The sequence below is a fragment of the Myotis nattereri genome (genome assembly GCF_964212035.1).
Source record: "Myotis nattereri genome assembly, chromosome: 1".
NCBI classification, from domain to species: Eukaryota; Metazoa; Chordata; class Mammalia; order Chiroptera; family Vespertilionidae; genus Myotis; species Myotis nattereri.
Window position 1 is genome coordinate 150,657,821 of NC_138075.1, and position 26,375 is coordinate 150,684,195.

The 26,375-nt window shown below is 44.9% G+C and overlaps 1 protein-coding gene across 2 annotated transcripts in view; it reads left to right on the forward strand.

Annotated features, from left to right (window-relative positions):
* Nucleotides 1-12,891: 12,891 nt before the first annotated feature.
* WDR37 (WD repeat domain 37) overlaps nt 12,892-26,375 on the forward strand; it is an 84,777-nt gene continuing 71,293 nt past the window's right edge. Inside the window, exon 1 of one of the 2 annotated variants that reach the window (XM_081104752.1) lies at nt 12,892-13,079. The gene's annotated coding sequence lies outside the window, so the exon portion shown is untranslated. Of the gene's footprint in view, nt 13,080-13,521; nt 13,662-26,375 lie in introns of those variants that run through there. The other variant, XM_081104753.1, reaches the window with a different exon arrangement.

Consider the following 26,375-nt stretch of genomic DNA (forward strand, 5'->3'; position numbering starts at 1 on the left):
GTCTCTCGCGGGACCGGAGGTGGCAGACCCGGCTGTAGCCCAGGCGCAGTGCTTCTCCTCCGTCTCTCGGATCCCGCGACCCAGGAGCCGCCTGCCGGAGGGCTGCTTCTTATGGAGGAGCCCCGGAGGCCGGCCCTGGGCGGGGACTGAGCCTGGAGTCGCGCCTGCGCACTGGGGGCCTGCGCGCTGCAGGGAGTGAATTGCGGAGCCGCTCAGCTGGTCCGGCTTGGTCGGGGTCCCTGGCGTGAAGATGAAGGTGGAAGTCGCTGTTGATGTACCAGCTTGGGGGCCACACACCCCGGGTACATCGTTTGGAATCGTTAAAGACGGCACCTCCAGTGGGGAATTTCTGCGAGTTCTGAAGCGGTGACGTTCCCAGGACAGTTGCTGAGCGAGGGAGAGGCGGTTCAAGGAGCAGGTGGCAAGCATTTATTTTACCCATATAGTCATTGAAGGTTGCATGTCAGTAATGCAGAGATCATGTGAAATTATCTTTCAGTGTTTAGATATTGTTAACGTAAAAGACATTCAAACCTATAAAGAATTTTTGTGAGTTTATTTCAGCCATATAGTTGCCGGGAAGCGGAATCTCAATGTGTTGGGAGAATGCTCTGGAGACTGGCAGTTTTTCACCTTGTTTCAGACGTTACAACCAAAAGAGGAGACTTAAGAGGGTTACATGAAATCCATTAGTGATAGATTAGGGAGACCTGTAGCCTGATAATGGAGGTGGGGAAACTTCTGGGATTGGATAAAAAGTAAAATGATAGACACATACTTCTTAGGTGGGTACAGGATAGTTAATAGTCAACAACTAATATGATAACAATAACAATGAAGGAATTTATGGCACCCATCCTGGCGCCCAGGACATCCCATCCGGTTGTGCCCTGAGGGGTCTGGAAAAAGGGAAGTTACAAGTTACCCAGACATTTCAATATGTTATCGTACATGCAAAAAGACAGTAGGCTCAGTTAAGGTAAAGATTGACTATCCACCATAACTGCTTTTAAAATTTTAGAGGGAAGGTAGGGGAGGGTGGGGGCAAGAGGGAGAGATCAGCCAAAGGACTTGTATGCATGCATATGAGCATGACCAAAGGACACAGACACCAGGGGGGTGAGGGCATGGGGGGGAAGCAAGGGGGGAATAAGTACACATATGTAATACCTTAATCAATAAAGAAAAAAATATGCCACTAAAAAGGCTTTGAAGACAAATACAAAATAAAGGTCTTCAAATGTTAAAAAAAAGATCCATGAAGAGCCGAAACCAGTTTGGCTCAGTGGATAGAGTGTCGGCCTGTGGACTGAAAGGTCCCGGGTTCGATTCTGGTCAAGGGCATGTACCTTGGTTGCGGGCACATACTCAGTAGGAGATGTGCAGGAGTCAGCTGATTGATGTTTCTCTCTCATCGATATTTCTAACTCTCTATCTCTCTCCCTTCCTCTCTGTAAAAACTCAATAAAATATATTAAAAAAAAAACACCTCAAGACCTAAAGTAACCATAAAGGATGGTCTGAAATTAAACTTTAAAAAAAAAAAAAATCCATGAAGAAACCCCAAAACAATCTTAAAGAAAGAAAACATAACCTTCAGAAATGTCTTCACTGCATATTTGCTTCTATACTTACTGTTCATGAACTGTTGCTATGATTAAGGGTGGAATTCATCCTATCTAATAAAAGAGAAAGATGCAAATTGACCGATGCCCTGAACGCTTCCCATTGGCTAATCAGGGAGATATGCAAATTAACTGCCAACCAAGATGGCAGCCGGCAGCCAGGCACCTGAAGCGAACAGGAGGCTTGCTTGCTCCAGTGACAGAGGAAGCCAAGGTTCCCCACCTGCTGCTGCCGGCCTCTGAGCTGCAACTCTAAGAAACATTGTTGCAAATATAGAAGGTAAACATTCCCCAGAAACCTGCTTTCAGCCAGCTGGGCGTCAGCCAGCAGGATCGCAACAGTGTTACAATTATAGAACCGAAACAAACCCAGATCCCTGCTTTCAGCAGCGGAGGTCTCATAGCTGGAGCCGAGCCTCAGAGCTAAAACCAGCTCTCAGCTCCAGTGACAGCCATAGAAGGTAAATAAATCCCAGTATAAAAGAAAAAAGGAGAGGTTGGGAGCCTCAGTTGCCCACCAGCCTGAAAACAGCCATCATCCCCTCACCCAGACTGGCCAGGCACCCCTGTGGGGACCCCCACCCTGAAGCAACAAGATGGCGGCTAATTTGCATACTGAAGGCAGGCAGCAGCGGGAATGGCTGTCCGCGGTCTGGGACCCGGATCCGTGACCTGGCGGGTGGGGGACAGTGTTTGAGGCTGTCCGCGGTCCAAACCTGGATCCATGACCTGGCGGGCGGTGGGGAGCGCTTGAGGCTGTCGGTGGTCTGGGACCCAGATCCATGTCCTGGCGGGCGGGGGCAGCGCTTGAGGCTGTCCACGGGACCAAGACATGGATCTGTGACCCTGCCGGGCGGGGGGCAGTGCTTGAGGCTGTCTGTAGTCCCAGGACCCGGATCCGTGACCCTGCCGGGCTGGGGGCAGTGCTTGAGGCTGTCTGTAGTCCTGAAACCCAGATCCGTGAACCTTCCCGGCTGGGCGGCAGCTCGCACAGGGGCGGATCGGCCGGGGTTGAGCAGGGCAGGATGCCTGGCTTCTGCCCAGCCCCAGTCACTCTGGGCAGGTGAGCAGTGCAGAGAGCCTCTGGACAGGGGAGGCAGGCTGGCAGAGGGCGGCCTGTACTCCCCACATGGCAGTGGTGACAGCTGTGAGCGCGCCAAGCGGAGCCTGCAGGCTGAGCTGAAGTAGCTAGCGCCTGCAGGCCATCAGCGCCCAGGAGTGGCTGCGCAAGATCTGCCTCCTGGCCCAGAAGGTACAGGATCGCAGGGACAGCCACCGTGGTGGGCCAGACTGACGTCCTCCTGGCCACACCACGGGGTTTGCGGATCTGCAAAGCCAGAGGTCTCCGGTGTGCACATCCCCCCCGGCATGCAAACATCCCCCAGCACACTGTCACCCTCCCACGCCTGCAACAGTTGCAAACCAAGGCGTGCACAAGTTCCCCCCCACCTCTCCACCGCACTTACATCAACCCGGCATGCCTAACACCCCCACAGGATGTGCACACATCCCCTCTGATGCGCTCACGTCCTTTAGAGAGTGTCTGTGTGTTCTGGGTGCTGAGAGTGGGCGCCTGTGAGATGACAGTGAGAGGGCGGAGTGGTGATGCCCTGTTCCCAAGGAGGCCAGTGCAGCGATGAGATCACCTCTAGGGGGTTAATGCAGGTGCTGAGGCGGGAGCAGGTGCAGACAGACACACCTGGTGGGCGCGGGGCGGCCCTCGCTGAGGTGCCTTCGGTCAGCGTTCAAGATCAAGAATCCAGAGGCGGAGAGGAATTCCGTCCTCTCAGTGAAACAGTGGGATAGTCGGGGTGACTGTAGAGGAGGAATGTGCACTTTGGGTGCCAGCACCCATGAGCGAAGGCTGCCCTGACTGAGCCTTGCTTGCTTGGGGCCTAGCGCACTCCTGCCAGGCAGCGGGTGACAGGACGTGCTTTTCTGAATTAATGAGAGAAAACGTTGATTCTCCTGCTGCCCACGAAGGTGGAAAGTGAAGTGGGGAGACGTGGGGAGTGAGCAAGGTTCCCTGTCTGGGGGTTCCAAATCTGCTGTTGGTTTCTTTCACCGCTGACTAGAGATATACAGGGTGTCCCCCCAAAATGTATACACACTTTGAATACCTACTAATTCCAATGGTTTTAAGCATAAGAAAGAAACAACAATGGAGCTGTTATCTGTTAAAAGTGTGGGCACAAACTGGTAGTTGGACATTCCCTGAGGGGTCTCAGATTGGAGAGGGTGAAGGCCAGACTGAGGGACCCCTTTCCACCCCCCCCTACCCCAGTGCACAAATTTCGTGCACCGGCCTGCTAGTGTAATTAATATAACTGCTCAATTTGACAACAGGCTGCACTGTTGTTTGCTAAGTGATAATTCTTTTACCACTTGTCTGTATTTGCACTGTTTGTGAAATCATCATTCACTTAGATATTAGGCCTTTATTTGTATGGAACCCTTCATTTGTATGTTAGAACTTGTTGCTAGGATTCTTTTATCATTGACCTGTAACAAAGTAGTACATATCTCAACAAAATATATATAGAGAAAAGGAAAAAATAAATAAAATAAAGTTTTAATTTCAGATCATCCTTTGTGATTACTTTAGGTCTTTGAGTTTGCAAGACTGCCATGCAGGCCTTCCCTGAACTTATCAGGTTAGCATGTGGCCCATTTTTTGTCCACAATATAAAGTAATTGAAATGGTGTTTAGCCTAATAATGGAGAAAATTAAATGGAGTAAGCATTGCTAAGAGAGTCACTTAAAATGTAGTTGGGAGGCTTTTAGGGAAGTGGGGCCTATACAGAACTTGCCCTCAGTTCCCTTAGCTGCTATTAACTTGGTAAACTCAGCTCAAGGCTGAGCCATAAACATAACATCCTGGAACAACCGTTGTATAGACACATAAACTTAAAAAACAAAATTCAGCCCTAGCTGGTTTGGCTCAGTGGCCAGCACATTAGCCTTCGGACTGAAGGGTCCCAGCTTCAATTCCAGCCAAGAGCACATGCCCAGATTGCAGGCTTGATCTCCAGCAGGGTGCATGCAGGAGGCAGCCAGTCAATGATTCTCTCTCATCATTGATGTCTCTATTTCTCCCTCTCCCTTCCTCTTTGAAATCAATAAAAAATATATTTTTAAAAAACAAAAACAAAATTCAGCCTGGCCAGTGTGGCTCAGTGCTCAACCATGAACCATGACCTATGAACCAGGAGGTCAGAGCTCAATCCTCAGTCAGAGAACATGCTGTACAGGGTGTGCAGGAGGCAGCTGATCATGACTCTCTCTGATCATTGATGTTTCTAATTGTTTCTCCCTTTCCCTCCCTCTCTTTGAAATCAATAAAATATTTTAAAAAATTCAATGTAGTAAATGTGAAGATCTGATGCTGTTGCAATTAACCTAGTTACTAATAATAAGAAAGGAACAAAGGGAAGATAGAGGCATACCCAGTAAAGTTGGGGTGACGTTGGAAAAGTACTTGGCTGTCAGTCACACCTGGGAACAGGTCATTGGCCAGAATGGGCGTGGCCACTGCAAGGGCAAGAAATTTGGCATATTTAATCCTGGGACTCTTGTTGCAGGGGCAGCGCACTCTCTTGGTTTCTCTGCATTTGGCCCACCACCATGTGGACCCCACACAGTGGATTAATGGACTGCAACTAGCCTGATGCTGAACTGGACCCAGCTGCAATATGGACTGGAAACTCTGGACACTGGCTTTGTTTCTAGCTCTACTGAAACCCCAGCTACACTTCTAAAGCTGGACTAAGGGAAATGGGTCTTTGGAAACCCAGGGATGTAATTCCATGCAAATATAAATCACTCATCCTCTCATGAAAATCTCAGAAAATTTGTTTTGTCCATATATCATAAAGACTCCAGCCCAGCACTCAACTGGAAAAAGGGCACCGATTTCCCTAAGAACAGACCTACTTGATTTTATTAAAACAGTTTATGAGTCTGGCAGCATCCCATCTAGCACCTAGAAGGGAGGGCCCAAGAGTTGTACAAAATGGAAGGATTTTATAGGAAGAAGGGTGGGGTAAGTGAGCTATTAGGGAAAGAAAATAAAGAATTGCTTAGGGGAGCTGCTGATGTAGACAGTTCACTGTCTGCAGTGAGAGTCACCCCTCCCTGGCAGCGCAAACGCAGTTGTGGGCCGCGTGTGAACTGTTCCAAAGAAACTTCACCAAGGGACAGTGAAACTGGAATTTTGCTCCATTTTCACAAATACAAAATATCTCTCCCTGCTTCGCCCCACAAGCAACTAAACTGAAAAACCATTCTTAGCTCACAGGACATAACAGTGGGGCTGGATTTGGTCCACAGGTCCAAATAAACTTTTAAATTGTTTTATAACCTCAGATGTGTATTGGTGGACAGTATTATTATGGCATTAATTTTGACCTCATGGAGTCCCTGGCAGGGTCTGGGAAATGCCAGTGGTCCCTGTACTACTCTTGAGAACTGCTGGGGTAGTGGGAAGCCTACTGAATGTAGAAGACCTTAATTAGTTTTTATCAGGGCTTTGCTGCCTGTTATTGAATAATATGGTGCTAAATATTATTCACCTCATCACCCTCATCTATAATAGGAGAAAGTTTAGATGGTCTTGAAATTCCCTTCTAGTTTAAACCTGCCTACAGTATTTACTAGGCTAGGAGCATTTTACGTATATTTTTTTTCACTTTATCCTTACATGTAAATGGTGTCCTTATTGATATGAAGGAACTGAAGTTCAGAGATGATTTATTTATTTTTTTATATTCCCCTTTATAACATAAGTAGGCTCATGAGACCAAAGTTCTAGACTTAACTAACATGGCACAGCATTCACATTTCAATACTTTACTTTGAAACTTCCAAGTTATGGAAATTACTGACATCAGATTGGGGACGGTGATATTCCTATCAAGAAATCTTTGTATATAATTCTGATATATATGGAGAAATTCAGAATGCCCAGCAATGGGAGTTCGTTGTGTATGTGTAAGCCTATTTACAAGATTCAGATTCATAGACTAGTAGTTGTTTGGTTTTCACTTTTTTTTTTTAATATATTTTATTGATTTTTTACAGAGAGGAAGGGAGAGAGATAGAGAGCTAGAAACATTGATGAGAGAGAAACATCGATCAGCTGCCTCCTGCACATCTCCCACTGGGGATGTGCCCGCAACCCAGGTACATGCCCTTGACCAGAATCGAACCTGGGACCCTTCAGTCCGCAGACCGACGCTCTATCCACTGAGCCAAACCAGTTTTGGCGTTTGGTTTTAACTTTTAAGTACACTCCAGAGCTGTTTGAGTATTTGGTTTTTCATCCTATATAATAAAGAGGGAATATGCAAATTGACTGTCACCCCACCACAAAGATGGCTGCACCCACAGCTGAGGCCGAGTTCCCATAACGAGCCTTAAGGAGCAATCAGCAGGGACCTGAGGCTGTGCCTCCCCCAGCCCCCCGCCCTGTGGGGCTTGACAGGGGACCTCAGGCTGCACCCCCACCCTGGCGCCAGGCTGGGGGACTTCAGGCCGTGCCCCCCACCTGGCAGGGCTTGACGGGGGACCTCAGGCCATGCCCCCCGCCCAGCAGGGATTGATGGGGGACCTCAGGCCGTGCCCCCTGCCCTGGTGCCAGGTCGGGGGACCTCAGGCTGAACTCCCCATTTGGTGAGGCTTGACGGGGGATCTCAGGCCACGCTCCCCACCCCAGCACCAGGCCAGGGGACCTGAGGCCGTGCCCCCCACCCAGCGGGACGTGACAGGGGACCTCAAGGTGTGCCACCCGCCCTGGTGCTGGGCCAGGGGACCTCAGGCCATGTCTCCCGCCCCGGCACCAGGCTGGGGGACCTCAGGCCGCTTCTGCTGCCCTGATCTGGGCTGGGGGACCTCAGGCTGTGTACTCCCCAGTGCCAGGCCAGGGGACCTCAGGCCACGCCTACCACCCAGCGGGGCTTGACAAGGGTGGGACCAGCCGGTTCTGTATCTAGCCCAATGATGGGGGGCTGGCTGGGTCTGGGTCTCATGCAATTTTGAGGCGCACGTGGGTGGATGGGGACTTGACTCTGGGTCCCGTGGTGCACCCCAGACTCTGACAGGAGGAAGATTTTCATATACATTTTCCTAATTTTCTTTAATCTCTGACACTTCTATTATAGAGAAAGAGCAAATAGCAATATTAAAATATTTCCTCTAATTAATCCCCTTTTAGTATGCACGGATTTCATGCACTGGGCCACTAGTATTGTTAATATTAACAAAAAGAGAAGAGAGAAGTTAGTTTCAGTTCAGTCTCTTATTTTGTGACCTTGGGCTAGTTACTACATATATTGGAGCACCTCTTCTAAAATATGCCTAACATTAACTAGGCACTGTTATTGTTATGAATGTAAATAGTTGTTGGGTTACAAGTCATATAGTATTGATAAAGAAATAAAAGGGTATCAACTGTGTGGCTTAGAGAACAATACAAAGCTCCTTACAGTATTTTAGTTTTCATTCATTTGTACTTGCGATCAATAGAGATACAGTCTTCTACTGTCATCTGGAACAGATTTGCAGTAAATGTTTGGTTGTTCTTTAGAGTTTCCCAACACTTACTCCCCCCCCCCCCCCAAATAATTACCTTACTTTTTAAGAATCTAGGTGTCATAATGAGAACAACACAGATTTGTTTCTTTATTCAAAAACATCAAAACTGCTGTTCTGGAACTGAAACATATTCCTAAAGACAGCTTGAAGACTAAACATACACCCACTGTGAGATTAGTTGTTCCTTTTCATTCGGCACGCGGACAGCACACAAGGTAACAAATATGTACTGGGTGAAACAATACAGACTGAATTTTTTTTTGAGGCAAGAAAGTCAGTACCTGTTCCAGTGTCATGAATGAGGTACAGGTGACATGGGTTAGCAACTCAGTTCTGGCGAACTTTCATTGTATGGACTGGACTCTTTGGTCCACAAAATTATGAATTAACTTTCCTAGTGAGAGCACTTTTGAATAGGAGAAACTGAGTAGTTGTTCAGGTGTTGTATTCACATGCCATGATTGTGTTTTTCTTAGTTCTCCTATTGCATAGAGCTAGATAAATTTTGTACATAAAAAGAACTAGAAAACTTGACCTATGCCATTCAGGAGTCTATATACTCTTGAGAAGTACAAATATTTACCCTTTAGTAAACATTTTTAGTTGCATACTGTGCCAGGCACTTTTCTAGGTCTTGGGAATAAAGCAGTGAATAAATTAGAAAAAGTTTTTATAGAGTTTACAATACATGCTAATGGGGGAAACAATAACAAATATTCAAATAATGTCATAAGAGGTTATAAGTACTATGAAGAAAAATACAGGTAAGGGATAATGAGGAATTATGCCATTTAAAGATAAGTGATAAGGCCCTAATGGGTTTGGCTAAGTGGACAGAGCTTCCACCTGAGGACTGAAGGGTCCCGGGTTTGATTCCAGTCAAGGGCACATGCCTGGATTGCAGGCTCCTCCCCAGCAGGGGGTGTGCAGGAGCAAACAATCAATGATATTCTCTCATCATTGATGTTTCTATCTCTCCCTTTCTCTCTGAAATCAATAAAAATATATTAAAATAAATAAGTAAAGATAAGTGATAAGGAGAACATTTCTGAAGTGATATTTGAGCAGAGATCTGAATGAAGTGCTATACATGGAGTTCAAGAAAAAAAGTTTATTATATATATATATATATATATATATATATATATATATATTACACACACAGGGTATCCCAAAAAATGTATACACACTTTAATAGCAGGTAGCTCAATTTTGAAAATGAAATGTGTTTTAATAAACACTGCCTTTATAATTATTTAAAGTGTGTGTACACATTTTTTTGGGACACCCTACATACAAAATGACTTGAGACTGATCATGAAGTAACATATTAACCAGCTCAACCCTATGGTATACCTAGGTATTTGAGGCACAGATCAAATAATCAGTGATGAAGCCCATGATTGAATACCCAGCAAACCTTATCTATCAACCATGCTCATAATTGAATGTTACTAAATTCAGCTTTATTTCCTTCTTGGTGGGGATAAATTATATGCCTTTGCATTGATGGGCATGTGACAAAACAGGAATTTATTTTATGGGAAGGGTACTCCATACAGTTTCTGCAAGAGCAAATAAATACCAGGATGACAATCACAATTTTTTTTTAAATGGAGGCCAGCTTTTTTCTCCCAACTATATAGCTATTTCAGGATGCAGCGTGTTATGGGTTGAATTGTACCCTCCTCCCAATTCATATGTTGAAATTATAACCCCCAGAACCTCAGAATGTAACCTTATTTGGAAATAGGGTTGTTGTAGATTAGTTAGAATGAAGTCACAGTGGAGTAGGATGGGCCCCTAATCCAGTATGATCTTCCAATATGATCTTATAAAAAGAACTAGAGCCCTAACTGGTTTGGCTCAGTGGATAGGGCGTCAGCCTGCAGACTGAAAGGTCCCAGGTTCGATTCCGGTCAAGGGCATGTACCTTGGTTGTGTGCCGGGAGCCGGTCCATCCTTGCTATTTCAAGGGACCTGGCATATATGGCATACTGTTCTTAATATGTTTGCTCACCTTCTTGGCACTATGTGTTTTAACCAAGGTCTCTGAGAAAGGTTGTTTCCCCAGGTAGGGATTTTCCCCTGAAGTTAGGGAGGGAATAAAAACCTCTTAACTAAGTGCCAGGCGGGTAATTAATCACTTTAACTACAAACAATCATGCTTAAGCTACATAATCTTTACTCCCTGGAATGGAGATAAGAAACGCCCTAACCTTTGTAATAGAGATTGATAGGATTGAATCAACTGGTATAAATACAGATGTAACAAGACAGCAACACACAGAACTTAGAACACAGAACTGAGAAGACAGAGCTTAGAAGACAGAACCTACACAGAACCTAGAGACAGAAGAACTTCTCTGGAGAGAACATGGCAAAAGATCCTGGACAGAAACTGGCAACAGAACCTAGAGACAGAACCTAGCAAGAGAACATGGACACAGAACTTCGCTGGAGAACCTAGAGAACCTGGCTATGATGATCAACTGAACTCTGCCTCCATGTCCTTCCTTCTTTGCCGACTCCGTCCACACCTTTGGGGACCCCTGGACCTGCTGGGGTTGGACCCCAGTAGTTGTGGACACATCCTCAGTGGGGGGTGTTCAGGAGGCAGCTGATCAATGCTTCTAACTCTATCCCTCTCCCTTCCTCTCTGTAAAAAAAAAAAAAAAATCAATAACAAAAAATATATATATATTTTTAAAAAAAGAACTAGAGGCCGGTGCATGAAATTTGTGTATGGGAGTGTGTGTAGGTGTCCCTCAGCCCTGCCTGCGCCCTCTCGCAATCCGGGACCCCTCGGGTAGGGTCCCTAGGCCTGGCCAGCAATCAGGACCTATTGGGGCCTGGTCCCACCCCTGCTGCTGCCACTGCTTGCCATCTGTGCCACACTAACCCCTCCCCCGCTCCCTCACCCACTGGTTGCCTCCCTCTGCGGGGGACAGGCGTGACTGCTTGGCTAGCCTGGGCTTCCCTCTGTGGGGCAATGGCAGGGGGTGGAGGGGGGTAAGGGTGGGGTGGGGGTGGGCGCCCGGGACCAATCGCATCGCACCCGCCTTGGCTGGCCCGGTGCCAGTGCGTGTCATAGTGTGGTCATCTGGAAGGTCATCCGGATGGCCATTCTGCTGTTTGGTTGATTTGCATATTACGCTTTTATTATTATAGATGCCAAGAGAAGGGACCTGCACACAGAGAGCCACCTGAAGACTGGAGTTATTGCTGCCACAAGCCAAGTGATGCCAGAGCTCTAAGTAGCAGCTACGAGAGGCATGGAATAGTCTCCCTCATAGCTGTCAGAGGAACCAACTTGATCCTGGACTTCTAATATATATGCTTTTATTGATTTTAGAGAGTGGAAGGGAGAAGGGGAGAGAGATAGAAACATTGATGAAAGGGATCTGATGCCTCCTGCACACCTCCTAATGAGGATCAAACCCACAACCAGACATGTGCCCTGACTGGGACTCAAACCCATGACCTCTCAGTGCATGGGATGAAGCTCCACTGAATGACACAGGCCAGGGCTCTAATGTATTTCTATTGCTTAAGCCACCTCGTTTGTGGTATTTTGTTTCTGCAGCTCTAAAAAGAATACATGGTGGAAAGAACACGGACCTCGATTTTGATCTAACCTTTGCGCCATTGCATAGTACCACTATGAATTTTAATTAGAATCATTTCTATTTTTTTGTTTTGAGGATTAAACAAGTTACCAAATGAGTGCCTGACACACAGTAGACCCTCAAAGTGATTACTTTCCCTTCTTAGTTTTGTGATACCTCATTATTTACAGTGACTTTTAGGGAACCTTAATTATATCAGAGAAGAGTTACTTCAATTAACAATATCCTGTTTCATCCAAATTGTGGTTGCTGTGTTGCAAAATAAACCCACACATTAGCATGTGAATTAGCTGAAGATACTGTGGTTCATAAAGCTTTTCATCAGTGACCATGCCCAGCAGAAGTCCTTGTGCACATTAGGTGACAAAACTGTTACTTGAGCCCTAACTGGTTTTGGCTCAGTGGATAGAGCGTTGGCCTGCTGACTGAAGGGTCCCAGGTTTGATTCCGGTCAAGGGCATGTACCTTGGTTGTGGGCATATCCCCAGTAGGGGGTGTGCAGGAGGCAGCTGATCGATGTTTCTCTCTCATCGATGTTTCTAACTCTCTATCCCTCTCCCTTCCTCTCTGTAAAAAATCAATAAAAATATATTAACAAAAATAAAAACTGTTATTTGAATGTTTTCTACAACCTCCAAGAGTGTGAAGGCCTTGGTTCATCTCCCATAACTGTTCCCATTGATAAGCTTTTATTATACTTAATGCAGACATCACTTAAGGGTTTAATTCTACATACTTTTTGGTTATTTGGGTCACCAAATATGTTAAATTTGTTTCTTGTCTAACAATCATATTAGTGCTTCTTGAATTTGAATGCTGAGCTTTAGTTTTTAAAGGAAGGAGCAAGAAAGGTGACCCAGATAGGAGAGCAATGCTTTCATGCTTTTGATTCACTGCGGCGAGCTTTTCACGCCCAGTGGGAGCTGAACTCATCTGCTATGCAGATTTCCCAGGCTGGCTCAAAGCCAGAAAGCCTTTCGCAGTGAGCAGCTGATTTCGTTTCTCCAGCGAGCCAATGGTGAACGGATACTTCAGAAAGGACGCGGACTGAGTCACCTTCTGCAGATAAGCTGAAATATTAATAGCATCTCCGCCGGGCTCCGAGCAGCAACCAGCCTCACTCGCAACGTCTGCCCGCAGCCCAGCCGCAAGCGGCCCCGGCTCCAAGTCCAGGGGCCTGCGGGACGATGCACAAGAGCAAGCGATGCCGGGTCGCCGAGGAACCCGGCCGCGGTGAGTATCTGCGGCCCCACACCCAGGGCCTCCCCAGACCAGCGCCAACGTGGGAGCGAGGACCCGGTGATCATCGCGGACAAGGAACGCCACCACGCCTCTGCCCAGGTCGCCAACGACCCCCGGCTCCCCCAGCTATCGACCCCGTGGGCGGGGGCTGTGGAACGGGATTTCCGGCGAGGCGGAGGCGGGAGTTCCGATGAGGGGCGGAGTCCGAGCGCGATTTACGGCGGTGAGAGCGCGGGTCGACGCCAGGCGAGACTTCCGGCGGCATGGGCACCGGAGACCGGGCGAAATTTATGGGGGCTGGGCGGGACTTCCTGTGGCCCCGAAGTGGGCGTGGCCTCCGGGGTTTCCGGCGTTATGGGCCGGATTGCTGGCGTGCTTTGCGCGGGGCGAGGCCGGGACTTCCGACGGCGCCGGAAGTGCGGATCATCAGGTTGCCGGGTGGTGGAGGACGCGTCAGGGTAGAGACCGTATCCTGTGTCTCCGCGTCGGTCCCTGGCGCCGTGTGGCTGGGAAGCGACGGTGGCAGCGCACGGCCCGGCAGGCAGGGCGGCGGGCTCGGCGGCGGCGTGATAGGTGAGTGCCGGGCCGCCATTTTTCTTCCGGGACGGATTGCCCCGGTGAAGCAGTCTGCGGCTTCGCCCTGGGGTAGAGGCATGCTTGTGGGGGCCCGGTCACTCCGCGCTCTCGAAGTTCTCCCTCGGACTTCATTGCCCCCATCCGTTCCCACGCGTCCCCCACTTCGTGCGCCAGCCCTGCCGCTGGTGAGGGTCGGGGAGGATGCGTTGAGCCCCGCAGCGGTGCCTGGCGTCGCCGTGCGCGTCGGTTACGGTTGCCTTTCCCCGGAGACCGCTCCCCGCTGCACGCGTGGCACGGGCAGGTGCGTTGAGGCCTGGAGAGCCGGCTCCCCCATAGCGCCCCTCGGTCCTGCCCTGGGAAGCTGTCCCGACGGGAGAGAGCGCTGCTGGTTTGGAAGTTTCCGTAATTCATTTTTAAATGGCTGTCAAAATTTTAAGTCCAGTGCGCTGGTCTGCACTTTTGACCTTAGAGGTGCCCCCGAAATAACCCACTTGCGAATAAGCAAATTCCCCAGGTAGTGGCGCGCCCCAGGTCTCCTCTGGGCACCTTCTGCTCGCTCCCTTCGCTGTCGAGGCGAGGGCACCCCCGGGTCAATGGCTGGTGAGCCCATCTCTTGGGAATTCCGACGGAGGTGGAGTAACGCAGTGACCGGCACCCCTCATTTCTGTTAGCACTGCCCAGGGAAACAGGAGGGCCTTGCACCCTGGCCACATTTAACAATAGCAATGCGACTTTCGGCAAGGAACTTGCTCAGCCTCCCCACTCCTAGCCTCGTTTTGTTACTGAGAAGGTTGTGTTATAATAGGACCCTGCGAAGACCTCCACACAGGACGTCTCTGTTAAGTATGCTTCCTTCCTCGCTCTAAACTCCTTATCAGATGTTTAAGTGGAATTTAAACTAACCCTGACCCATTGTCTGAGGTGAAGACAATACATACTTTATCTCCTGGGCCGATAGCCTATTTCCCATGCAGGGTCTGCTGTGAAAGGAAGGAAGTGGTGCTGGGACCAGTGATGCCTGCTGGGAAAAGGTGGGGCTGAATGAAGAGATGAGTAAAAAAAAAAAAGTTTCAGGGAAAAAATTGTGACGGATTAACAACAGAAAAAAAAAAAGAAATTTAAAAGAGGTTAAAACTAGAGGAACCTACAGACTTCGTTTTGGAAGGATGGTTAACTATAGCTGAAGAAATTCGAGTTAGAGGCAGAACCTGAATTTTCTGGAGAATTTAGTGTTAATATTCAAGGTACAGCATAGGCACATGAACTCACATCTGAGATATGACTGCACAGACTTTAGAAAGTTACAGAAAAATAAAATCACTTAGTATGGAAAAGCTCCATTTGATGCCAGATTTCAGAGAACCAAGCTTCTTCCAGATTTATAATTTACAATAGTTTGAATGTATGGTTGGAAGTTGATCAGTGGGGAAAGATTGCCAGTGTATGGACTGTTTAGTGAAGTGACAAATAAAAGTAGGCAAAGCGCGGAACACCATGTGGTTCATGGAGATGAGTGAGGGGTTAAAAGCTCTCAGTGAAAGACAGAAGGTGAGAGTTTTAAAATTAATTGTGAAGAAGAATGCTAATTTCCTACTGAAGGTGCAGTGGCTGAGGTGTGCTATTAGGAGAAAAGCACTGTGAGGTGAAAAGAAGGTTATTACTGAAATCTTTGCACATTGTATAACCAGTGATAGACTCTTGGTAGTGCATTAACCTCACAGTTATACTTAACAGAATGCTTCAGTTATTGTTCTTGAGAGAGAAAGGAGAAACCCTTTACTGTTTTATTTTTTTGATTTAAATGTCCAAAGATAAAGTCTCCTTTTTTTCTCTGAGGTCTAAGCCAGGATAGCTTCCACAGGGTTTTGATTTTTTTATTTCTTTACAAAACACCTTATAAACTGCAAGGTAACTGGTAAGTTGCTGTTAATGATTTTGGAAACTGATATGCTTTATGAAGTTATTAATATGTGTAACACTGGTAAAGAGAATTATATTCACCTTCCTATATTTTCATGAAGAACATAATTTCTGGAGAAGATTCCATTAAATTAGTTTGGTTTCTTGGCCACTTCTTGTATATGACACAGTTAAATAGTTTCTAAATGTTTCCATTAAAAAACACTAAACTATAGTTCAAGGGGGGGATCATGTGAATTATTTCATAACATAGATTTACTAGTGATCCTGTGCACAGATTAGTGCATATTGAAAGGAAATTAATAAGAAGGTGGCTGGTGAAGCAGGACTGGGCAAAATGGGCTAGACATCCCCTGGAGCCAACCTCCTGTGGTCTCTCTCCAGAGTCTGTGGAGTGAGTGGGGTCCCTCCGGCAGGTGGGGTCCCTCAGCCTGGCTTGCGGGGATCGGGCGAAACCGGCTCTCCAGTATTCCCCCAGGGGTCCCAGAGTGCAAGAGGGCACTCTGCAAAGTCACTGTTGTACAGTGTGTAGAACACAAACACAAGTGGGCAGTAAACCAGATTCAGGGCCAACAGTGTCCCAGCAACAAATAACCGAAGGCTGAAGGTGGAATCGCACAGCCCTGTGAGGAATCAGGCTCCCTCCTCTCTGGTTTTGGGGCGTGTCATCCGAGAACGCCACTGCCAAGTCACTTGCAGCTCAGCAGCTCCTGCTTTGAGTGTCTGCCCCCTGGTGGTTAGTGCGCATCATAGCGACTGTTTGGATAGTCGGACACTTAGCATATTAGCCTTTTATATATATAGATTATATTCAAATTTGTTGAATTTAATATCAATAGCACCTTTGTTTTCTAAATAAAATCCCACCAATTAAAGATTCTGCCATTGTGAATTTTTCTTTTTTTAAAGTATATTTTTATTGGTTTCAGAAGGAGGGGGAGAGAGAGAGAAACATCAATGATGAGAGAGAATCATCGATTGGGTGCCTCCTGCACACCCCTTACTGGGGATTGAGCCTGCAACCAGGGCATATGCTGTGATCGTGAATTGAATCGTAACCTCTTGGTTCATAGGTTGATGCTCAACCAGAGTGACACCAGCTAGGCATGAGTTTTTCTTTATCCCTTTATTTCAACCATCTCTAATTTCTATAGCTCAAAATTTTCATATCTAAATTACATCAAAAGATTTGTCTTGTCATATTTCAGTCAAAAATAATGTTTCCATATGTCATTTAAGGGATCATCAGTTTTATTTTGTGATGCTTATTTCACCAGTAATCTGAATTATAAACTTTCCTTCTTGCAAAGAAAGTAATATGGCAAAGCTTTGGATCTAGAGTCATGATGGGGTCAAAATGCCCAGACCTCTGCCAGATTTTATAAATACAGTCTAGTTATACATGCCTCCTTGTATTTTAGATATTCAACGGCATTGCAAATATAATACGTTCAATAATTAGTTCTTTATTACTTCTCCAAATCTGCTGTCTTATATCAGTGTTCTGGCCTCCATTTCACCTACCTCTTTCCTCTGAAACTAGGAAACTCTTTGATAACCTCTTTCCTTCCTCACTTGCTCCTCCACTCCCCAAATCTGTTTATCTACTCTCTAATCTTAACTGTCATTATTTTATCACCTAGACTACTTCAGTAACTTCCTGACTAGCTTCCCCATTCCTAGTCATCTGTTATTTTCGTGTATTTTTCACACAGCAGCCAGACTGATTTTTTAAAAAAATATATTTTTTTGATTTTTTACAGAGAGGAAGGGAGAGGGATAGAGAGCTAGAAACATCAATGAGAGAGAAACATCGATCGACTGCCTCCTGCACACCCCTCACTGGGGACGTGCCCGCAGCCAAGGTACGTACGCCCTTGACCAGACTCGAACCTGGGACCCTTCAGTCCGCAGGCTGACGCTATAATATCCACTGAGCCAAACTGGTCAGGGCCAGACTGATTTTTAATGCAAATCTAGTGTCAATGGCTTAAAACCTTTAAGTGCCGTCCTTTTTATTTTAGGATAAAATTTTGATGTAAAGGACAATCTAAGGCTGTATCTCCAGCCTATCTTGCCCCACCATTCCCTCCTTTTTTCGCTATGTTGTAGCCACATTACCTATTTTTAGTGTCTCTGATAAACCAATTTTATTCCCAGCTCAGGGCATTTGCATGCACTGTTCCTGTCCCTCTCTATTTTCCACATGGTTAATTTTTATTTTTATTTTATTTTTTTAAATATATTTTATTGATTTTTTACAGAGAGGAAGGGAGAGAGATAGAGTTAGAAACATCGATGAGAGAGAAACATCGATCAGCTGCCTCCTGCACATCTCCTACTGGGGATGTGCCCGCAACCCAGGTACATGCCCTTGACCGGAATCGAACCTGGGACCTTTCAGTCCGCAAGCCGACGCTCTATCCACTGAGCCAAACCGGTTTCGGCCACATGGTTAATTTTTACTAATTATTCAGTCTCCATTTAAATGAGTTTCTTAGAATGACCTTCCTAACTTTAGCTAATATCTGGTCTCATAATATCTATATATTTCTTTCATAGTATGCATCATGATTTCTAATTGCTGTAATAAATTATGAGATCCTATGTTTAATATCTGGCTTAAAATCCAACTCTATGCATCCTGAAGGTAGGAACCAAGTTTGTTTTGTTCACTACTGTATTCCTAGTACCTAGATGATATACAACAAATATTTGATGAATGACTTTAATGAAATAAGTGCTGTTATTATCCCTGCTTTAAAGATGACAAAACTAAGCCTTAGGAAGGTGGTCAAGTTACTTGACAAAGGTTACTACACAGCTAATCAGTGGTAGATGCATTCATTCATTCATTCACTTATACATTCATCAGTTGTTTGAGGATGTTTTTGTCAGGCAACATGGTAGGCTCTACAAATACAGTAGTGAACCCAAATAGCCACACTCCATACTTCATGGTGTTGAAGATGTAAGGGGGAAGCATTCATTGACTAAGAAAACCACAAATAAGAGTACAAATGTGGGTAAGGGTCATGAAGCACTAAGACTAGTTGTGGTTAAAGGAAACCTTTTTGAGGAGTTAACATTTAAGCTGGGGCTTTATGGATTTAATTCTGAGTGAAGTGTTTAACTTAACTGAATTATTTACATGCATTCCACTAAATATTTGAAGTGACAAAATGTATACTTCAATTTGTTATTGGTGTAATTAGTTAATAATATTAATAAAATGAGTGAGCAAAGGGAGAGTCAGACATTGTTGAGCATATTTAGCTGGGAAGCAGAGGCCTGTTTGTGCTACCAGGAAGCTAACAGCTTTACACCCGAAGGAATCAGAGCATTGTCCCTCCAAGGGAATTAACACCCCCCCTCCCCTTTCCACTACTGGTTTGTTGGTGGGAAAAGCAAGATGGGTGCATGCGCAGTGAAGTCCAGGTGACATAGGGAAGGTGCTGGCCTGTCAGTCTGGCTTGGGGAACAGTGGATTAACTAGTGGGTGGACCCCATCAGAAGTGCGTGAAATCTTGGAAAGTTAAAATCCCCAAAGAGTTCCCTATTGTTTGTTCTTGTTCCCTGGCTCTTATTCTCTTGTTCCTACTTGCTTTGTGACCCACACTTACCTGTGCGCTGGCCTGTTCTCTCTCCATGTGACCATAAGCAACCGCATGGCCATGGGCCATGCAGATACTGCACGTGATGGACTGCAGCTGGGAACACAGGCTAAGCTAGCCAGATGCTGAACTGGACTGGACTTGAATATGGAGCAGAAATGCTGGGCAGTGGCCTATTCTGGCCCTGCTGAAGACAAGATTGGACTTTTCCATGGCAGGGTAGACAGAGATGGGACCTTGAAGAGGAACTCCTGTAATTTTACATCATCAATAAAGCTTTCGCCGTAACGGTTTGGCTCAGTGGATAGAGCGTCGGCCTGCAGACTGAAGGGTCCTGGGTTCGATTCTGGTCAAGGGCATGTACCTTGGTTGCGGGCACATCCCCAGTAGGGGGCGTGCAGGAGGCAGCTGATCAATGTTTCTCTCTCATTGATGTTTCTAACTCTCTATCCCTCTTCCTTCCTCTCTGTAAAAAATCAATAAAATACATATTTAAAAAAAAAAAGCTTTCCACGAAACCCCATCCTTTCATGGGAGCCCCAGGAAATTCTTTTCCTCGCAGCACCCTAAGAACTCTAGTTCCACCAATAATAGGTCCTTTATTAATAAATCGCTAATTATGCTGATGGGAAGCAGAATGTTATTCAATAGAGAGCCAAAATTCATGGTGAAATAAGATGTGATGTATTAAAGATTGCTACATTAGCCCTAACCAGTTTTGCTCAGTGGATAGAGCATCGGCCTGCGGACTGAAAGGTCCCAGGTTTGATTCCGGTCAAGGGCATGTACCTTGGTTGTGGGCACATCCCCAGTAGTGGGTGTGCAGGAGGCAGCTGATCGATGTTTCTCGTCGATGTTTCCAACTCTCTATCCCTCTCCCTTCCTCTCTGCAAAAAATCAATAAAATATATTAAAGATTGCTACATTAAAAAAAAATTTTTTATTGACTTTTAGAGAGAGAGGAAGTGAGAGGGAGAGAGAGAAACATCGATGTGAGAGAGAAACATTGATTGGTTGCCTCCTGCATGAGCCCTGCCTTGGGATCAAACCCAAAACCTGGGTTATATGCCTTGGCTGGGAATCAAACTGGTGACCTTTTGGTGTACAGGATGATGCTCAATTGAGCCACACAGACCAGGGCTGAGTTACATTTTGTCTACATAATGCTACAGAAAATTTTAACAAATTAATGACTTTCAAAATATTGAACCTAAACATTCAGAATTGATCAATTTGAATGTCTGCCTGTGTTGTGAAGTGAGACTCGTTGCCATTTTACAAGGCCTGTACATACAATGTGAGACACAAAAGGTGATCTGGCTTTGAACTAATGGAAGGATGGAGCATATGTACTGTTCCTGTTCCTCCCCCTAAGCTAAAAACACTGAATATTAGAGATAAAACAAATATAAGACTAAAAGGTGGAGATAAGGAAGTAGACTGACTGGGTGTATTTGGACCTGAAAAATGACACAGAACTTAGTTCCCTGGATTTTTCTTTTTCTTTTTTTTTCTTTTTTGCCTACATGTCCCAGACTGAGACTGGAAAAGCCAACAACCTAGCAACACCAAAGGGTTCAAAGCCCCCAGGAAAAGTCTGCTTTCTAGCTAAAAGACCAGGAGAGGGAGAGCCCACCAGACAGAACACTTTTTAAAAAAAATATATTTTATTGATTTTTTTTACAGAGAGGAAGGGAGAGGGATAGTTAGAAACATCGATGAGAGAGAAACATTGATCAGCTGCCTCTTGCACTCACCCCACTGGGGATGTGCCCGCAACCAAGGTACATGCCCTTGACTGGAGTCGAACCTGGGACCCTTCAGTCCGCAGGCCGACGCTCTATCCACTGAGCCAAACTGGTCAGGGCCAGACAGAACACTTTAAGAGAACTGGAACCTCCACCCTTCACTCTTGCTGGCAAAAGCCAGATGGGGAGACTAGATTTTTACCCTCAACAATTATATTGAGGTGACACTCTGCTGGGTGGTATCAGAGAAGGCCAGGTGAGTGAGCTGGGAGTCTCATCTGCAGGGTGGTAACAAAGCACATCCACCCCTCTTCCTGCTGGAGTGGCGTCAGAGGAATTAGAGAGAGTCAGGAATTTCACCACACTCAGTGGTAATGAGGCCATATAAGATGCAGTGACTAGGAACCCCTTGTCTAGCCAGGGTGGTATGAGCAGAGGCCACGAGAGAGGCTGACCTCTTACCCATTAGGGTCAGTGGAGTCTGAGTGGGGAGCCCCAGCTTCCTTCCACCTTCAGTATGCACCTGGCAGAAACAAGGTAGTGCCATCTTGCTTCTTGCAGTACCAGCAGAGAGACCTGCCATAAGACTTAAGTCAGATCTTAAGTCTGATAACATAATACCCAAAATGTTGGGTTTCAACTAAAAATCACATGTCAGCCCTAACCGGTTTGCCTCAGTGGATAGAGCATCGGCCTGCGGTCTTAGGGGTCCCAGGTTCGATTCCGGCCAAGGGCATGTACCTTGGTTGTGGGCACGTACCCAGTAGGGAGTGTGCAGGAGGCAGCTGATTGATGTTTCTCTCTCATTGATGTTTCTAACTACCACACTCCCTTCCTCTCTGTAAAAATTCAATAAAATATATTTTAAAAAAAAAATCACAAGTCACACGAAGAATCAGGAAAATCCTCACTTGAGAATGAGAGGTCACCTGACAGCACGACAGTGATGACAGATGTTAGAATTATTTGACAAGGATATTAAAGCAGTCATAAAAATATTTTAATGATTAATTACAAGCACTTGAAACAAAAATAGAAAATCTCAGGAAGAAAATACAGGATATAAAGAAAAAACATGGAAATTTCAGAACTGAGAAATAGATAAATGAAACCAGTAGATGGCTCAATAACAGAATGGAAAAGACAAAGGAAAGATTCAGTGAACTTGAAGACAATAGAAATTACCCAAGCTGAATAACAGAGAAAATAGGCTGGAAAAAATAACCTCAGGGACCTGTAGGGCTTTAAAAAAAGACCTATCAATCATTCTTGTTATCAGAATCCCAGAAAGAGGAGACAGTGGGGCTCAAAATATAGTTGAAGAAATACCGGTTGAATGTTGCCTAATTTGTTGAGCCATAAACATACAGTTTCAAGAAGCTGAGTGGTACCCAGGCAGGATCACCTAAAAGAAATCTGCACTAAGACAATCATAGTCAAACTTCTGAAAACTAAAGACAAAAAAAGCAGTGAGAGGGAAATATGTCACTTTACCTATAGTAGAAAAACAATTTGAATTACAGTGGTTTCTCATTAGAAACTATGGATGACAGAAGGAAATGCTTAAGGAAAATAACTGTCAACTCAGAATAATATATTAAGGGGAAAAATCCTTCATATGACTTGTGCCCAGCAGGCCTACCCTAAAATAAAAGGTAGCGGAAATTCTTTAAATGGAAAAATGACATAAGGGATGTGGGAACACCAGGAAGGAAGAATTAACAATAGAAAGAACAAACATTGGTAAATTCAATAGACACCCTTTTGCAGTTGAAGCATCACTGTCTGACGTGGTTCTCTGTAGAGGAAATCTTTAAGATGGTGATGTTAGAAATAGGGGTGGGTAGAGGACATAGAGGAGGAAGGTAAGGTTTCTACACTTTACCATGAACTGGTAAAATGTTGATAATCAATAGCCTGGGATATGTTATGAAAATATAATGTAATGCCTACAACAGTCACTAGAAAAAGTTATAACAATGAGATATACTGAAACTATACTATAGATAAATCAATATGAAATTTAAAAAATATTCAGGCCCTGATCGGTTTGGCTCAGTGGATAGAGTGTCAGCCTGTGGACTGAAGGGTCCCAGGTTCGATTCCAGTCAAGGGCATGTACCTTGGTTGCGGGCACATCCCCAGTGGGGGGTGTGCAGGAGGCAGCTGGTCAATGTTTCTCTCTCATCGATGTTTCTAACTCTCTATCCCTCTCCCTTCCTCTCTGTAAAAAAAATCAATAAAATATGTATTAAAAAAAAAACTCAGGTAAGCCCTAGCCGGTTTGGCTCAGTGGGTAGAGTGTTGGCCTGCGGACTAAAGGGTCCCAGGTTCAATTCTGGCTAAGGGCACGTGCCTGGGTTGTGGGCTTGACCCCCCCCCCCCCCCAGTGGGGGGCATGCAGGAGGCAGCCAATCAATGATTCTCATAATTGATGTTTCTATCTCTTTCCCTTCCTCTCTGAAATCAATAAAAAGCAACCCCCCCCACCCCCAAAAAAACCAACAAAAAAAACCCAGAAAAAAATATTTAGGTCACCCAAGAAGGTGGGAAAAAACAAAACAAAATGAGAGAACAATGACTTGTGCATCGTGATCAAGTGGGGTTTATTCACTGAATAAACTGATGTTACATTCATGTTATATTGCATGATATCAGTGTAATTGACTTGTTAGCAGGCTAAAATGACAAAAACCCCACAATCATATTAAGTGATGCAGAAAGATACATGACAGAATTCAACACTCATTCCTGAAATGCTCAGAAAACAAACAATAGAGAACTTTCTCAACTGGATAACAATATTTACAAAATAACCTACAGCTAGCATCATATCTAATGGTGAAATAATGAATATTTTTTTAAAAATATATTTTAACAATAAAAATATATTTTTTACAGAGAGGAAGAGAGAGGGATAGAGAGTTAGAAACATTGATAAGAGAAAAACATTGATCAGCTGCCTCCTGCACACCTCCTACTGGGGATGTGCCCGCAACCAAGGTACATGCCCATGACTGGAATCAAACCTGGGACCTTTCAGTCCACAGGCCAATACTCTATCCACTGAGCCAAACCAGTTAGGGCCTGAATATTTTTACCTTGAGATCAGAACAAAGCAAGGAAGATTGTTGTCACTATTCAAAAAAAATACATTCTTATTGATTTTAGAGAGGAAGGGAGAGGAAGAGATAGAAACATCAACGATGAGAGAATCATTGATTGCCTACCTCCTGCATGCTTCCCATTGGGGATCAAGCCCACAACCTGGGCACGTACTCTGACCCCGGAATTGAGCTGTGACCTCATAATCTGACCATAGAGTTGAACTGTGACCTCCTGGTTCATAGATCAGTGCTCAACCACTGAGCCACGCCAGTTGGGCTGTTGTCACTATTTTAAGTACTGGAATTTCTAGCCAGATCAGTAAGATAAAAGGAAATACTAAAGGCATACAGATCAGAAAGGAAGATATAAAGCTGTTTTTATTTTTTAAAAAATATATTCTTATTGATTTCAGAGAGGAAGGGGGGGGGGAGAGAGAGAGAGAGAGAGAGAGAGAGAGAGAGAGAGAGAGAACATCAGTGAAGAGAGAGAATCATTGATTGGCTGCCTTCTGCATGTTCCCTACTGGAGATCGAGCCCAAAACCTGGGCATGTGCCCTTGACTGGAATCGAACCTTGGGCCCTTTAGTCGGCACGCTCTGTGCACTGAGCCAAACCAGCCAGGGCAATAAAGCTGTTTTTAGATGACAAAATAGTCTACGTAGAAAATGCCAAATAACCTACACACAAAAAAAATCTAGAACTAATGAGTTCAACAGGATTATAGGATATAAGCTCAATATATTAAAAATAATAAATTGTATTTATATACCAGCAATTAAAATGTGGAAGTGGAAATAAAAATACATTTAAAATTTCTCAAAAATATAAACTTAAGTGTAAATCTGAGACAACATGGAGAACTTTTATGCAGAAAACTACAAAACAGGAAAAAAATATCTAAATAAACTGAGTTCATAGTTTAGAAGGCTCAACATAAGATGCCAATTATCTCCAAGTTGAACAGTTTAAACACCATTCCTGTAGAAATTTCATCAGATTTTTGTAGCTATGGAAAAGTTTGTTCTAAATTTATATGGGAAGGCAAAGGAACTAGAATAGCTAAGACTACTTAGGAATAACTAATTTTGAGATAGCACAGTAATCAAGAATGGTATTGGCAGAGGGATGGATACATAGATCACTGGAAGAAAATAGAGAACCAAAAAGTAATCCCACCTAAGTATAGCCAATTGATTTTTGACTAGTATGCCAAACTTTCTCAGTTCAGTGTAGAATGGGTAGATCAAAACTTATAGTGCTGCAATAATTGGGTAATATCAGCAGAAACAAACAAAAAACCCAAATGAGAAAAAACCAAAAACCTTGATCTAAACTTTACATCTTATAATACACATAAATTAAAAAAAATTTTTAAGAAGAAAATGAGCCCTAGCTGGTTTGGCTTAGTGGATAGAGCGTCGGCCTGCAGACTAAAGGGTCCCGGCTTCAATTCTGGTCAAGGGCACATGCCCAGGTTTTGGGCTCGATCCCCAGTAGGGGGCATGCAGTAGGCAGCTGATCAGTGATTCTCATCATTGATGTTTCTCTCTTCCCTTCCTCTCTGAAATCAATTACACACACACACACACACACACACGCCAGATTATTATGACCACTTGATGTTTGTAGGCAAATTAGCTATAATTTCGCGCTGAAGTTGCTAGAGGGCCAGACCATTATAAATAGGAAAGCAGGTTGTTTACCACGACAGTAGAAGTGATTTTTTTCTGAAGATATGGGTAAACAACACGATTTAACAGCCTTTCAATGTGGGATATATATTATTATGAGTGGCCAGATTATTATGACCATCCCATCAGTACTTCTTGGGCCACCTTTTGCCTTCAGTACTGCAGCGATTCTTCTTGGCATTGACTCCACGAGATGTTGAAAGGTGATGCGAGGAATCTGACACCATGCCTGACACCAGCACTGCCCAGTTCGGTGAGATTTGATGGTTGTGGAACCAGCTGCCTGATGGCTCTTTTAATTTCGTCCCACAAATGCTCAATTGGATTGAGATCTGGTGATTGTGGGGGGCCACATAAGCAAGGTAAAGTCTCCCTCATATTCTTGAAACCACTCCTGCACAATACGAGCACTGTGGCATGGCGCATTGTCTTGTTGGAAGATGCCATCTCCATTGGGATATGCCATCAACATGATAGGATGAACTTGATCAGCAACGATACTTAGGTATTTTGTGCTATTCAGACGTTGTTCCACACGAATTAAAGGGCCCAAATTTTGCCAGGAAAACATGCCCCAAACCATAACACTGCCCCCTCCAGCTTGAAGGGTTGTAGTCATGCATGTGGGGT